The sequence below is a fragment of the Tinamus guttatus genome, unplaced genomic scaffold (genome assembly GCF_059628265.1).
Source record: "Tinamus guttatus ecotype Peru unplaced genomic scaffold, ASM5962826v1 Tinamus_guttatus_pri_ptg000696l, whole genome shotgun sequence".
NCBI classification, from domain to species: Eukaryota; Metazoa; Chordata; class Aves; order Tinamiformes; family Tinamidae; genus Tinamus; species Tinamus guttatus.
In genome coordinates this window covers 67042-81466 of record NW_028289230.1, presented here as the reverse complement: position 1 = coordinate 81466, position 14425 = coordinate 67042, and the positions used below count along the sequence as shown (strand labels likewise).

Sequence of the window (14425 nt, the reverse complement as noted above, 5' to 3'; positions counted from 1 at the left end):
GCAGAGAACTGTTGTCTTATTTTGCCTCAGTATCTTTTCTCACCATGTCTGAGTCTTAAGTAAAGGTGTTTTCCTTATCTAGATATTTTATGACTTGAGTTCTGTTCCTCATCTTCTCACCATCTTATCTTTTCTCAGTTTGTTCTATGTCTTGTTATCTGGTCACTTCAATGACTACATTTGCTGTCAGTTAACATAATTAACACAGGGTCATTCTTTTACCATTTCCTGCTGTTTCTCCCGATACATTCATCTGCATCTATCATATGAGGAAAGACTAGGCAAGCTGGGCCTGTTTAGCCTGGAGAAGAGAAGACTGAGAGGAGATCTGATCAATAGGTATAAATACCTGAGGGGTGAATGTAGGGAGGATGGGGCCAAACTCTCCTTGGTGGTGGCCAGTGACAGGACAAGGGGTGATGGGTACAAGTTGAAACACAGGAAGTTCCACCTCCATATGGGGAAGAACTTCTTTCCTGTGAGGGTGATAGAGCCCTGGAACAGGCTGCCCAGAGAGGCTGTGCAGTCTCCTTCTCTGGAGATCTTCCAAACTCGCCTGGATGCCACCCTGTGCTACGTGCTCTAGGTGTCCCTGCTGGAGCAGGGGGATTGGACTAGATGATCTCTAGAGGTCCCCTCCAACCTTAACCATTCTGTGATTCTGGGACACTCTGAAGCATCATCATAAGAGAAGAGGTTTTAGAGCAAGTAGCTCACGAGCATGAGTTGAAGTCCATTCGCTCTCATGTTTTTGTGAGATAGAGGCTGTGTCCTTCATGACTAATGCAGTGAAAGCAGGGTAATGTTATGGCAGCCCTTAGTAAATATTGATAGCCTCAAGATAAATACCATCCAAGCGTACACTCTGCAAAGAAAGCTGCTCAGACATGTGCTCCCAGGCTTCTCTCCCCTTCACTGAAGCTGTTGACCTTTCAAGATATGAAATACTTGAAATGACTCAAACCTTCAGGAAATTAGTTAATGTTTTGTGTTGCTCAGGAAGCAAGTATGCCCTTTCCTGCCTATATAAGCATATTTTACTGAACAAATGTTTTGTTTGGAAAATCTTGAAGACCAGATTCCTGTTGTATCTCACTTAAAATATAAGATGCTGCAGAAACGCCTGTCATCTTGGTACCTGTCCTTTCCCTGCTAGGAGAGAAATATTTGTTTAGTACTGGCATCTGTGTCTGCTCTTGGAGCAATTCTCAGCAACTTGCTGCCCATTTAATGCTGACTAGTGGCAAAAAAACCACGGTCTCTGTCTTTAAAAGGTTTTAAGATTTTGCAGATAAAAGACTTGCTGAGTCTTCCAGCTTTGCAAGTATTACCCTGGGTGTTGGACCAAATCCTGCCCTCCCCATGGGCTGTGATTCCGGCCTGCTGGCAGATCTCTCAGCATTCGTGCTTGTGCCCAAGGCTGCTCTGATCACGAATCCCTCACCACTGCAAATGTCCCTGCCGTGTCCAGGACTTTCCTCCTAGTTCTGCTGTGCTGGGAGCAGGAGCCTCTCGCTGCGCTCTGGGCACTGGCCAGGGCAATAGCTGGGGTGCGAAAACACTACATGAGTGCAGGTCCCTTTTGCATCACCTGGAAGGACCTCCGAGGAGTCTGAAGTGGGCAGGGACTTTCTTAAAATGGCCTCTAAGTGGCATTTGCAACAGAGTGGTTCTTTTCTTGTAAAACTGCTCATTTTCTTCTGCCACAAAATCTAAAAGGCACCTTCTTATTCCCTGTGGAATCCTTGAGATTAATGTGGACTGCTGGGGAGATTTGTGTGTGCTTTAAAACCAGGGGCTGGTGCCACATCAGAACTGAAGGAAGGAGATGAGCAGTGTCCTTGATGCTGCCCTCCCCTCGCTCTGTCGTGGCCAAGCTTTCTTGTCCTCAGGGCTCCCAGCCATCAGGCTCTCGGTGTGATGATTCCTCCTTCTCAGCAGCTGCTCTGGGGAACGAAGGGAGGCCCAGAAGACCTTGGTGTGTCCCTACAGGTCCTGAGCCCTCACCTCCATCCTGCTGTAGCTCCTGTTGCTTTACAGGGTGCTCTGGTGGGCTCTGAAGCTGTGCAAAAGGCAGCTCAGCACCCTACTCTCTGCCACCTCATGCCCTTAGATACCAAGTTGTGGATAAAGTGGCCTTGTGAGAGATGTAGTGGGTTTCAGTGCAAAATCAAAGCATGGAGTTTAAAACTCTTTCATCAGAGCCTTTGTGGGGATTGTTTCTTACACAGATCCTCCTGGGCCAGTTTTTCATTACTAGAGCTACTACTCTTTCAGGATGTGATAGACATCATTTTAACCAGAACAGCCTGCTGCGATTGCAGTTGGGAAAGCTGCTCCTAGCTGCTCCCCTGCTTTAACCTGTCAGATCATCACTTAGGTTTGAACTTGAAGTGAGGATGAGCGGCATTAGGACCATTACCATGCTGAGAGCCCCCGGCTATCTGTCCTAGTCCTGCTGTACAGGGGCAGTAGCTCCTGAACCTTAATTATTTGCATTTTATAATGACCTGGAGTTAGTGTTGGTTAATTTTAAATGATAATCTTGAACTGTGATAGTTATTTTATATAGTTACTTTATGAGCAGTTCTGCTGGCCTGCTGCTGGGACTGCAGTGGGCAAAGCAGCAGGACAGAGATTAGTGACTACTCTCCGGATCAGGCTCTGAGCTGCTCCTGCTTGTGCAACTCCACCTGCCTTCACATGCACCCCAAAGCCTCCAGTGACGGCTTTCCACAAGGTTTGGGCAGGGTGCAGCAAGCGTGAGGAGATGAAGATCGATCCCGATCTGTGGGGACACAGATTTAGCCTGACACCAGAGGCTGGACCACTGGACACAGTAGGGAGAGAGCAGGGGGATGGATGGCACAGCTGGGATATGTTTATGCAGCAGAGCCTTGGGAGATTTGCCCGGAGCCCCGTGAGGATCTCCTGAAACAATCTCCCTGTTCTTCACCAGGTCTTAGGGGTGGGATGACAGAGTAAGAAAGTGTCAGAGAAATGAAGGAAAGACTCTTTACCCAGTATTCAAGGGGACGACATTTTGGGATAAATTAGGTGACTTAAATATGATCCTGGAACGAATCATTGAGCAATCTATTTGTAAGCCCTGACAGATCAAGGAGCAGCCAGTTTAACAGGCCTTTAATAATGCTATATGATATAAAACTGGTCTAATTTAGTTTTTGACAGTAACAGGCCAAGTAGGTCAGAAGAAGGAGTAGTTATAATAGAGTTTGACTTCAGCTATGCTGCAGGTGAGAAAACCTCGATGTAGGTGAGAAGGTGAATGTAATGCAGAGGAAACTCATCCTCAGCAGAGTGTGCAGTGCAGCTAGAGGTGCTGCAGGGATCTGGGCTAGTACTGGAACCCAGCAGCAGTTTGGGTGGCACTAAGTGGATAGGACTTCCGAGTGCTTTGGAGGCAGAACTGGGATTGTAAATGAGCTTGACAACCTCAGCAGCAATTTGCAATCAATGAGATGAAATTCAATAAAGACAGAAACCAAATGTGCAATATGAAATGAGCACTAATTGGGGAAGCAGCAGGACTGCAAGGCTGGCTGGGGATTGCCTATGCTGCTATGCTCTTGCAAACGCAGCAGCTGGGCTTCTGAGTCACAGCTGTGGAGACAAACCCAGGGAGACGCAGCGGGGAATTACCCCAGGAGCACAACAGGGCTCGAGCTGGGCTTTAGATGCTGGTCTCAAAGGAAGAGTCCTCTCTGCTGTTTCCGAAGAGATTGCAGTGTAGCACAGAGGTACTGTGTGCTATCGGCCTAGTTATCTCAGGAGTTCAGCACAGATTAATTTTTCTGTTGGGCTTGCGCCTTTCAGAACTGATTTAGAAAGTAACAAATTAAATTTAGTACAAAGCTGAAGAGCAAAAGAAAGCTTTGTGAGGAGGTGTAAGAAACATTAGCTCCATTTGTGATTCACTCCAGAGCATCCTTTTAATGTTAAAGAGGAGAAAAAAAAAGTCACAGGCAACATGATAGAATCATATTAGACCAAACTGAAGAGCATCAGCTCTGGGATAGGATGTAACAATTGTTTAGTACTAGACAGCAACATTCAGGAGCGGGACAGAGACATGGAGGAGATTATTCTAAATGCTGCTAATTGCTAAGATGATCAAAGCAGAGTCAGACTGGCAGAAAGTAGTAAGTAGCATAGAAACTAGCTAGGATAAACAAACACATTCTTATAAAACAATGTGGCTGTGCTTTCTGAAGAAGCCAAGTGGTCAGATCACTGGCCCTCAGCCTGGCTGAATGAGCTACAGCTCTTTTACTATATGCTGAAGCTTTGGCTTTTTACTGGCATGTGGGAGCTAAGTCAAATCATCTGATGTTGTTTGCCTGCTGTGTCAATCAGGAGTAGCCCAGTTCCTGTTGAATGAGAAAAAGCTGAGATGTAGCCATAAAGAGGGGCCTGCAGGATATTAAGCCTGATAACACACCTGTTGCTTCCTTCTATATCACCCCTGGCTATAGACTGAGGTGCTGTGGGTGAGAAGGGTCCTTTGGGCTCTCTGCACCCCTTCTTGGTGCTAATTTTGGGGCAGCTTTACTGCATCCTCCTTGCAGAAGCAGGGAGCTGATGAACATTTCTTCCTTGAGTCAGGTTGCCTTTGTTCCTGTTGAGCCTCTGATGGCCTCATGCATTGGAGGGACCAAGAAATGTCTTAAAAACCTTATGTATAATCTGGAAATATCCTCTAGAGATGATTAAATGTATTGGAGCTGCTCTATAGCCTATTCTGCAGTGAGACAGGCTCTATTGGAGCAGTAGTGAGTATGTAAATAAGGTCTCTGCTGTATGTCAGCTTGATCGGGGTACAAACTGGGGCTAATTTACTCACCATGTGTCTTTGGGATGCTCTGGCAGGCAGACCTGACATTAAATTTGTTAAATATATTGTCTAAGAGTTTGAAACAAATCAGCCATGGGGTTTGTCCATGGATCAGGTATCATGATTTTCGGTCAAGAAAATGAAGGAAATCCATCACAAAGACAATGAAAGTCAAGCAGTGAGGGAGATGTCAGCTGATAAAGGGCAGCATGATACTAAATCATCCCTCACCTTTCAGTCTTTCACTGATTTTATTCTTTGTTGCCAAGTTACCAGGTATCTGCCTTGCTCACATATATAATTCCCTCACCCCACTCACCTCGTGTTGATTCTGGTTGCTGTCAGGTTATTTTTGAGCAGGCTACCAGTGGCTGGACCGTAGCTGGGGGCTCAAAGCTCAGGAGTGCCAGAGGAAAGGACAGCAAAAACTGCAGCCCCTGTAGGCCCAACCTGGATTTGAGGCATGCAAGGATGGCAGGATAGGTCAAGATAGCCTTCAGGTTCCTTAGTGGGCCACAAAAGTCAAGTAGTCTGTTCTGCTGTCAGAACAGGTTGCTGAGGTTGATTGTCTTTGGTTAGTGCTGTTTGGAGGGTCCAGCTCTCCACCAGATCGTTCTCTGGCCTCACCACATTGTTGTCCTGCCTCCACTCAAGTCTCCTGAGCTGCAGGGTCAGCCTGGCCAAGGGAAGGATCCATCTGATTCCTTTCTGTGTCTCCATAAGTCGCTGGGATTTCAAGTAGCTCCAGTGTGCCATGGCCCTCTAACGTAGCACTGAGGCTGTAGGGCTGTGGGGGACAGCACGACATAAAGATCACAGGGTCCGAGTCACCAAAGAGCTTCTGGGAACTGGTGAGGGAGTAATTTAAAACTCTGAGCATGGTTTAACGCTGGAGATACAGTAATAGACTTGGACTTGCACTGTGCTATGCTTATAGAGCAGCTGTGCGGAGTCTCGGTCAGGAGCTGCAGGTTTTTTGGAAGGTGGAATATATTTGCATGATTCATAGATGGAGGCTCTGCAGGTCTGGATGCAGCTGAGCTGGATTCCTCCTCTGTCTGTTCAAGAGTTAGGCATCAAAGTGGCTCATTTAAGATAGATATTTTCTGCAAGTGTAACACAGCCAAGTTATAGCCATTATTGCCTATACATCAAACATTGAGGCCCTATTGTTACTGTGACAATAATTTAGATATGTTCTTATTGAATAGAAAGTATCTGACAGAGGTTGCAAGGTTCATCAGATCCCAGCGCAGAGATAACTGGGCATCTGCTTAATGTGAGTACTCTTCTCCAGGGGGTACCGACTTAGCAAAATTACTGTCTGTGCACCATGGGAAAGTTTGCTGTGAACATCTGGCTGTCATATCTACCATCAGACTGTCTGTCACTTTGGTGCTGGGTTGTGGGAATCATCGAAGGAGCAGGGGCTTAAGGTTTAGGACCAGAAGCCATTTTATTGAGCATCAGACCAAACTTATATATTCTCCGAGTATCTGAGCATACAGTGTCCACGCGCTCCCTCCCCCTGCCTTCAGCCAATTCCTTGACTCTATTGCTCTCTGGGTCCAATCCTGCTAACAGACAACAGGTAACCAACCAGAGATCGGTGCGTCCAGCCTGTGTTTTGGGTTTCTCTATCTGTTAATCTGTTATTCCTAACTTTCAGTTTCTCACTCCTAACTTTCACTGTTCCCACAGCTTCCCACAGTTTCTCACGATTTCTCAGTTTCCCACACTGGGTGTCCAGGTTTCCTGTGACAGTTATTGATGGCAGCTCATAAATCCCCATGGTGCAAGGAATTGCTTCGCTGAGCAGAGGAAGCTTCATTTGGAGGGTAGTGTGTGTGTCCTCCTGCACCTCTCTGGGCTGAGCAGGAGGGTTTACAGGGACCATAAATAAAACTGCCATTAGGATCATTGGTAACTGCCCAGCTCTCTATTCTCCCCAGGGATCTGCAGTTGAGCTGAGGGAAGCAAAGAAGAGTTCTTAAAATTTCCTCAGTTTGGCCATTTTAGCTTTCCTTTTCTTCCCTGTCTGCGCCTCTCCATTCTCAGGTTTCCTGCTCTCAGAGCCTGATTTATGTCTCTCCGAGAAAGCGGCTACGTATCCTTCCTAGGGACTGTGTAGCAAGAGGACTGAAATGCCCTTTCTCATTATCTGAATGCTTATTAGCAGCAAGGACGAAGGTGTCTGCCGTGATTTGCAAGCAGCAAAGACCTGCAGGTCCCCGCTTTGTTTCTAAGTGTCCTGCAGAAGGTATCTTAGAGAAGTGACTTTACTGTCAGGAGGCTCCAGTCCCTCTTTGAGGTCATGCCCCACAGTGGAAACTCTTTGAGGGCTGCAGATCAGTGGTTTGAAGCCCCTGCTCCATAGTTGCTGAGCTGCTCCTGGGTGAATGTGGTGGGGAAGCAAACAAGGGGCACTAACCGCCCTGCTCCAGCACAACCGCTGGGGGCTACGGCTACCCACAGTGGGACCCTCACTGATTTCTTCTTTGATCTGCTTTTTGTTCCTAAGCAGTCCTTGATGCCACAACAAACCCAAGCAGGTGTCCTGGCACAGAGCACTGCACTGGCGAGGTGCTACATGCTGTGTTCCCATCGAAGCTACGTTCTCTGCTTTCAGGACCATGAGCAAATTGTTATAGTTCCTGAGGATTCACTGGATTGTGAAGTGTTGTGTTCTGGGAAGCATCACTGCCTTGCTGTGTAGCTGAAGATAAAAGCAGCATGGGTGCTGCCATGGTTTTGAGTGAGGAATCAGGGGCCAGAGGCATGGAAACAAGCTGGCCCTTTGAGCATCTAATAACTCAGGATGCTGCAGCTTCCTGGCACACTGATGCTCGAGACACATGGGCTCAGGCTCTCTGGTTTTGTAACAACTGGCTACATGTACTTTCTTATCACACACCAATGAGTTGGTGTTTTTTTTTCTAAAGCTGCTCATAACAGAGAACTGGGCAGCCTGCAAGGACACATGTCCCAGGTAGTCTCACATGCTGGTGGATCTCTGTAGGGCTCCATGTCCAGCAGTTTGTGATATCCTTAGTCTGGGCTGCAGACCCATGCTAAAGTTCTACAGATGCAAAAAAGACAAGATCAGACCAAAGCAAAAATAGGAGACTTAAAGACAAGGAAGAGCTTGGGAAATGGACAGACATCCCTGATATCTTATAATTCCAGACTGGAGTTCAAAGCCACAGCCACAGTTTGGAGAACTCTTCCCTTCCCAGGTGTTAAATGCATAGGTGGAAAACAAGACTTGAGTTTCATCCACTTAAAATATCAGTTTCCAGGACCAAATTCTCAAATTCTGAATCTACACCTGAAATTTGAGGTCCAACTCTCCAGCCAAGGCATTCCCAATTTGCTACCTCTATGTATGAAAGATGGCTATCCTAGTTTGCACATTGTGCCTGAGGTGTTATGTCTCTGAAAGAGAACAAACTCTCTTTTAAGCCTTTCAGCCCTCCATGACCCACACACACTGAAGATTTAATTGTCTGGCTTCATAGAATATATTTTCCCTAATTTAAGGGCATGATTCTTCTCCCCAGTGACACAAGATCAATACATACTAACCTAAGAGCCAAGGAAATGCCCATTTCTTGAGTAGTATCAATTAATTAAAAGGAAAAAAAAAAAAAAAAAAAGCAACATGGAATTAGCAGCCATGCTCCTTCTCAGGAGCAATTGCTGTTTTACAAGGGTGTCAATGCATTGCACCTTTACACCACAGCCAGGCTGCAGCAAAGCAAAGGCGGCATTGTCTGCAGTCTGATTTAAACTAATTCCTAGATTCAAATTGTGAGCATGGCACAATGTTGAAATAAATATGTCTCATCCATCTCCTAAGTGGTGGTAAACAAGACACAGCTAGCAGGAGATATACAACTAGTTTGGTCATAATTTTCCCCATATTCCCACTGTACTTGTTAGCATAAAATATTTCCTTTTTTGTTTATTTTTCTGAAGACAAAAAAAAAAGGGGAAAGAAACATAAGGCTGAAAATCTCCATGATGGAATCTAGGTGAGAGTCCAGGATGCCAGAGACTGCTCGCATCAGCACCAGAGAAGACAGAAACGTCATGTTTTATTAGCCTTTGCAAGCTGTATCAATGACGAGAGTTAATTGCAATTATTGGGAGATAATGTTAACACATTTACTTGTGTAGCTACCATCATTCCCACTGGAGTCAGATGAAATGAGCACTGTTTTAGTGCCACAGATCTGTGGTTTGCTCCAGTGGGAATCCCAGGCTCTGCCCCGCTCCATGCTTGCCTTTCCTGTTCATCTCTCCTTTACCTGGCATTTGTGTCAATGCTGCAGGAGAAGGACATCTGTGTAGGCACAGTGTCCACGGCAGCTGGGCTGGAGTGGGCTGCCCACACCAAGCTGTTCTGTGCTGCACATTTCATTTCTCTGTGCTCCCCTTCCTTCACTCTGGTGGTATCCTCCCAGTCATATTGTCCGTGTTCCCATCATTTTGTCTTTGATTACTGATTTGACCCTTTTATTATTATTAAAGCCCAAAATGTTGGAAATCTCTGCAATCAAGTGTAATTAGTATTTTTGACAGCGTTCCTAGCTTCGTGCATCTGTCTCTGTTAGACCATGATTTAACACCTGGTTGTCCCATTATTTGCAATAGGGGGAAGGGGGGTTAAGGCATCTGAGGTGAGCAGTGCTGGCTCTGAGCCCTTTCTGGACCAGCGCAGTTGGAGCCTTTCCAGACCCTTGGGAAGAGCTCGCAGCTGCAATGGGGACCAGGCTCTCACTCCATGAGCCCCTTCAGGATGGGCAGAGTCCCTCAAACCAGCAGAGAGCCTCTGCCCATCCCTTGGTTAAAAAAAAATGACAAGGCCACCCACTGCAGATGGTAATTCTGTGCTGAAGCTGGCTTTCCACTGGACCTTTTCTTTCTGTGGTTTCTCCAAGCATTGTTCTGCAGAGAGGGTGTTGTCGCCTGATTAATCCCCTTTGACTTTTTTGCCTTTGTTCCTCAGGCCCATGTGTTTGATCTGAGTGTTAACAAGTATGAAGCTATATGCACCCAAGTAGTGGTGGCCAAGAAGAAAAACAGGATAACTCACATCTGCTTTAACCCTGTCTACCCTGTTGTTATCATTGGAGATGACCGAGGCCACGTTACCTGCCCGAAGCTCTCTCCCAACCTGCGCAGGATGCCCAAGCATTCCTCTGACTGAGGCACTTCATCATAGCAGGTCTCGTGGTGCCTCCTCACTGTCCCTTCTTCTGTATAATGAGGTTGGCAAAGCTCCCCTTCGATGCAAGACACTTAACATTACTCCAAGCGTTTTAAGTAGGATGTCTGGGATGTCAGATCCCTGCCCTCTGTTTACCCAAGAAGGCTCAGTTCCTTCCTAAGCAGGACCAGGTGATGGTGGAAAGAGGGTTTACGGTTTGTGGGACAATTGTGAGAAGGCACTTTATCACTGTGCTCCAGGCAAGCCCATAAGCTCTGCAGAGGTTCACATCTTTCCAAAGCTCACATCTTTTCTGAACTTGGGTTTCATTTGAAAAACTCCTTGGAACCAATTAAAGAGGTCCTAACCCCTCCCAAGTCCTCCTACATAGTCCATGCTGCATGTCCCTTGTGCTCCTGGATCATCAGAGTTTGTCCCCTGACTACTGTGCATCACCCCTTCATACTATCTCATTAATGAGAAGACATGGGATCTTTATCTCAAATGACAGGAATGAGATGCACAAGCCCTTTTCTCTTTTTCCACCTGGCCTTAAGGGTCAATCATGGAGGATGCTGACCTCCCCCCCCCCCAAGATTCCTTTATTAGACTTTCTTTCTGGGCTTCAGCCAGCCGTGAGCTGTATTCCTGTAAAAGGTAACCCCCTTTCTAAGCCCATATAATTCTCTTATCTAGTTGTTACATTTAATGGAGCATTTTCAGTTTCAGGCTCTTTAGAATTGATCCAGGAAAGCAACTGCTCAGGATGATCGCATCTTATATGTACATCCCCAAAGACTTTATATACTCTGCTAACCCTCTGTATTAAGCATGGTCTTTGGCCAGAAACTAATCACCCAGGTGTCAATCCAGAATGTTTTAATGGATTTTAAACAAGTTCCTTCTGCCGGACACTGCTGGAAATGAGAATCTACCCTGTGCTAAGAGAGTATAGAAAATACAGGAGCATGGCAGTCTTTTTGGGGATGGGGTGTGGGAGCCATGGAGGAGAATGTCCTATACACATCAAGCTTTTTTATTTCCATCAAAACCACAGTCCAAGACCATCAGAGCTCTCAAGGTTGCCATCCCTCTGGCTCAGGTCAAGTTTCCTTGTTGATTTATGAGTCCTTCCTGGTCAGGTGTCAGCCACCTGTCACTGGCCTTGGTTTCACAAGGATTTCCCAGTGGGGACTAGCCACACACACAAGTGTGGCTGCTTCCTCTACCCTGAAAGCAGCCAGCTGTGCAGTTAGCACTGTGTGAAAGTACTGCACGATGGGTCAGAAGGAATTTGAATGTCTACTATGTGTAGGTATGAATGTTGTTATCTCTTAAAATCATGTCCTTTTGCAAACCTGTTTCAGAGTTGAATTGCATGTTGTTGACAAGGCTGTTTAATCTGACCCGTGAGTTCAGGAATAGCACAATCACTGCTGACCTTAAATGAAAAGGTACTATATCCCAAACAATGTATAAACTAGATAGAAATGATGAACTCTGCTGCTCTGATGTTATTAAGCTGTCTTCTACTTGTTTGGCTAGGTTTGAAGGGACACTGAACACTGAATTAAATGTTTCCTCCATGTGTAGAGGAGGAGGAGGAGGGATATTTAAGCATGGCTGCTGATGTGTGCACATTCCCTGGCTAAAGCCATCTTTTTCTAAAAGTGACAAGGAACCTAAAGCCAGGTAACAAGCAGTGGCAGCAGCACTTCAGTTCAGGCCCAGCCAGCCCAGCTGCCGTTTTGTGCTGTGAGCGGACAGGTGAGTGGGGTCACTGATCCCATCCTATGTGCTCATGTGGCACCTGCAGCACCACATGATGGTGTCAGATTGAGAAGCCCTTTTGTGCCTGGCTTGGTAGGCCTCTTGGTAGGCCACAGTCTGGCCTCTCTGGTACTTGATCACTGCAGAGGTCTTGGGAGAAACCTGCTTGAGCCCCAGGAGGAGAAGCTGCAGCTGGTGCTTCCAGAGGTAGCAGCTTTTGGAAAGGAGAAGGTACCTTTTGTCGGAGGCTTGGCAGAACTCAGTGTGCTGATGTGACATGGCAGCCAGGTGCCTCATCTGGATCTCATGTCCCTCTGTTTGCTGACAGTGTCAAAGGGGTTTGGCAGTGAAGTTTCCCTGCCAGCTTCCCACACAACTGGCACAGCTGCTCCTGGCAGGTATGACTAGCAGACTAATCACCCCCTTGAGAGAGCTCTTAATAGCCACATGTCACTCCAAACCTGCTTTCTTCCCCTAAAAATAGATGTAATGCTGTCTGCTCCATGTTCTGCAGATTCCTTGGCAGTAACTGGGGTTCCCAGAAAGGGCTCACCAAGGAGAGACTGAGCTAACTCCCCACTGGGATTTCAGATGTTCTGAACTTATTTTGGCTTGTCTAATAGTTAAAGCCAGTGCAGTGGATTAGTGAGTATAAGGAGGATGGTTTCTCATCAGACCTTGGTTTGTTCCTCCGTGTCCTTGAGAGATAGCAGGGGAAATTCAGCAGCTCTTAAAATAATTTACAGGGTTGATCTGCAGCTTAATTAATTCATGTATGTAAAATACTTTGGGATCTTTCAGAAGAGTTAGTTAACACTTCAGATTTTTGCAGTCAGTAGCATTGATGCAGCTTCATTTATGAGCACTTTGCAGAACTATAAGCCAAAGGGGAAACTTTTCGAAAGCTCTCACATTGTGTTTTCAGAAGTGACTTTCTCCAAGACAGATAGCAAAAGCTTCAAAACCAGGCTAAGGTCCAATCAACTCCTCATGAGTTTTGGCTTTTCAATTCATTCAGTGGCACATGGGAAAAGATGTCCTTGATGAGCACTCCGATCTTCAGAGGCAGCTGGGGACAGAGATTGCCCCCCTATTGGGCACTGGGCTTGAGGGCACATCTGTGGGCAGGGAGCACATGTGGATCCCTCTACACAGGCCTGCTGTCCCCGGGAGTGTGCAGTGCTGATGGGGTGAATCTGGAGCCTTGTGGCAGAGGATTTGCCATCTAAGTGTCCCCAGCCCGGTCCTGCACTGGAAGTGCTTCCCGTCTCTCTCTCACACAACCTGCAGCTCAGGCAGGAGGTGTTTCCCCCATGGGGAGCACTGGTGAAATTGGTTTGGATCTTCTGCTTGGAGCTCAAAACTTATGTAGAAAAGCTTGCATTATCTTTCAATGAAGCAGTAAGAGCAAGGGGCTCTGCTGTCATGCTAGCCACTTTTGGACTCCACATTCTTCTTAAATACTGTTGGGCAGAAATTGCTTAACTAATGAAATACTGCTCTTAATTTGCAATAACTTTGGTGGCTGAGTTCACCTGAGAGAAGCATTGCTGTAAGAAGAATGAGTTTGAGGCAGAGCTGTTTAATTAGCAAACCTTTCTGGCTTCTTTTCATTTGGGGGTTGGAGGAAATTAAAGCTTTTTGTCATTGCAGTCAGAAGAATGTTCATGGGCTTTGGCTTGTTTTTTAAAAAACTGCTAGAATCACCTGGCACAGGCTCTGTAGATGCCAGAGGCAAACAGGAGACAATCAAAATAATGTACAGAGTTTTTAGAGGTGTAACAGTTGGGAGGGCACAGTGGAGCAGCAGCAGCAATGAAAGCAGGTCAGAGAAAAGTTATAATGAAGCATTTGTTTAGGTTAAGAAAAAAGCATTTGTTGAGCGTTGGCCTGTACCCAGGCTCGCAGCCAGGGAGGTAGCTGGCCTCCTGATCTGATGATTATCTTGGAGGATCTCTGTTCCTGACACTGGTTTCTTTATATGCAAGTCACTTCTTTCTGTATTCCTCTGGGACAATCAAGTTACTTCCCAGAGAGTAAATCTTTAGTGACAGGATCCAGCTGTGCCTCAGGCCCTTTGTGGCTGGGCACTAGGGTCTGGGAGGGATCAGGCGGGATTCAAGCGGGCTGAGATTGGGAGGATGCTGAGGTTTCCAGGAGGTGAAGGTGGGAAGGGGGGTTGGGGAGGATTGATGGAAGTGCGGGAAGATTTAGGGAGTCATTAGGAGAGGGGCTGAAGTCTCTTTTCCAATCTACCTCCCCCACGCTGCTTTCTTCGCAGCTTTCTGGGCCCAAGGACACCCCCTCCTCTTGCACCTCAGCAGGGTCCACAGCACTCAGTGCTTTTTGGACAAAGGACCCTCTTTTTGTCCCTGTCTCTACCCTGCTTCGAGGGGATGCAGCTCAGGTCCAGAGCTGTCACTGAGCAAGGGCAGTGTGAACACAGGGTCTGGTGTGACCAGCTTGCTTTGTGTTTGGTCCTGAGCCTCACTGCTGTGTAGCCATGTACTGCTGGCATGAAGGGTGATGGGACAAAAAGAGTTAAGGACTGTGAGTTTAGGTTCTTTTTTTTTTTGTGTGTCCCTTAG

The 14425-nt window shown here is 46.6% G+C and overlaps 1 pseudogene; it reads left to right on the top strand.

Moving 5' to 3' along the window:
* LOC104578877 (dynein axonemal intermediate chain 1-like) overlaps positions 1-10067 on the top strand; it is a 118020-nt pseudogene extending 107953 nt beyond the window's left edge.
* The last annotated feature ends 4358 nt before the right edge of the window (positions 10068-14425 follow it).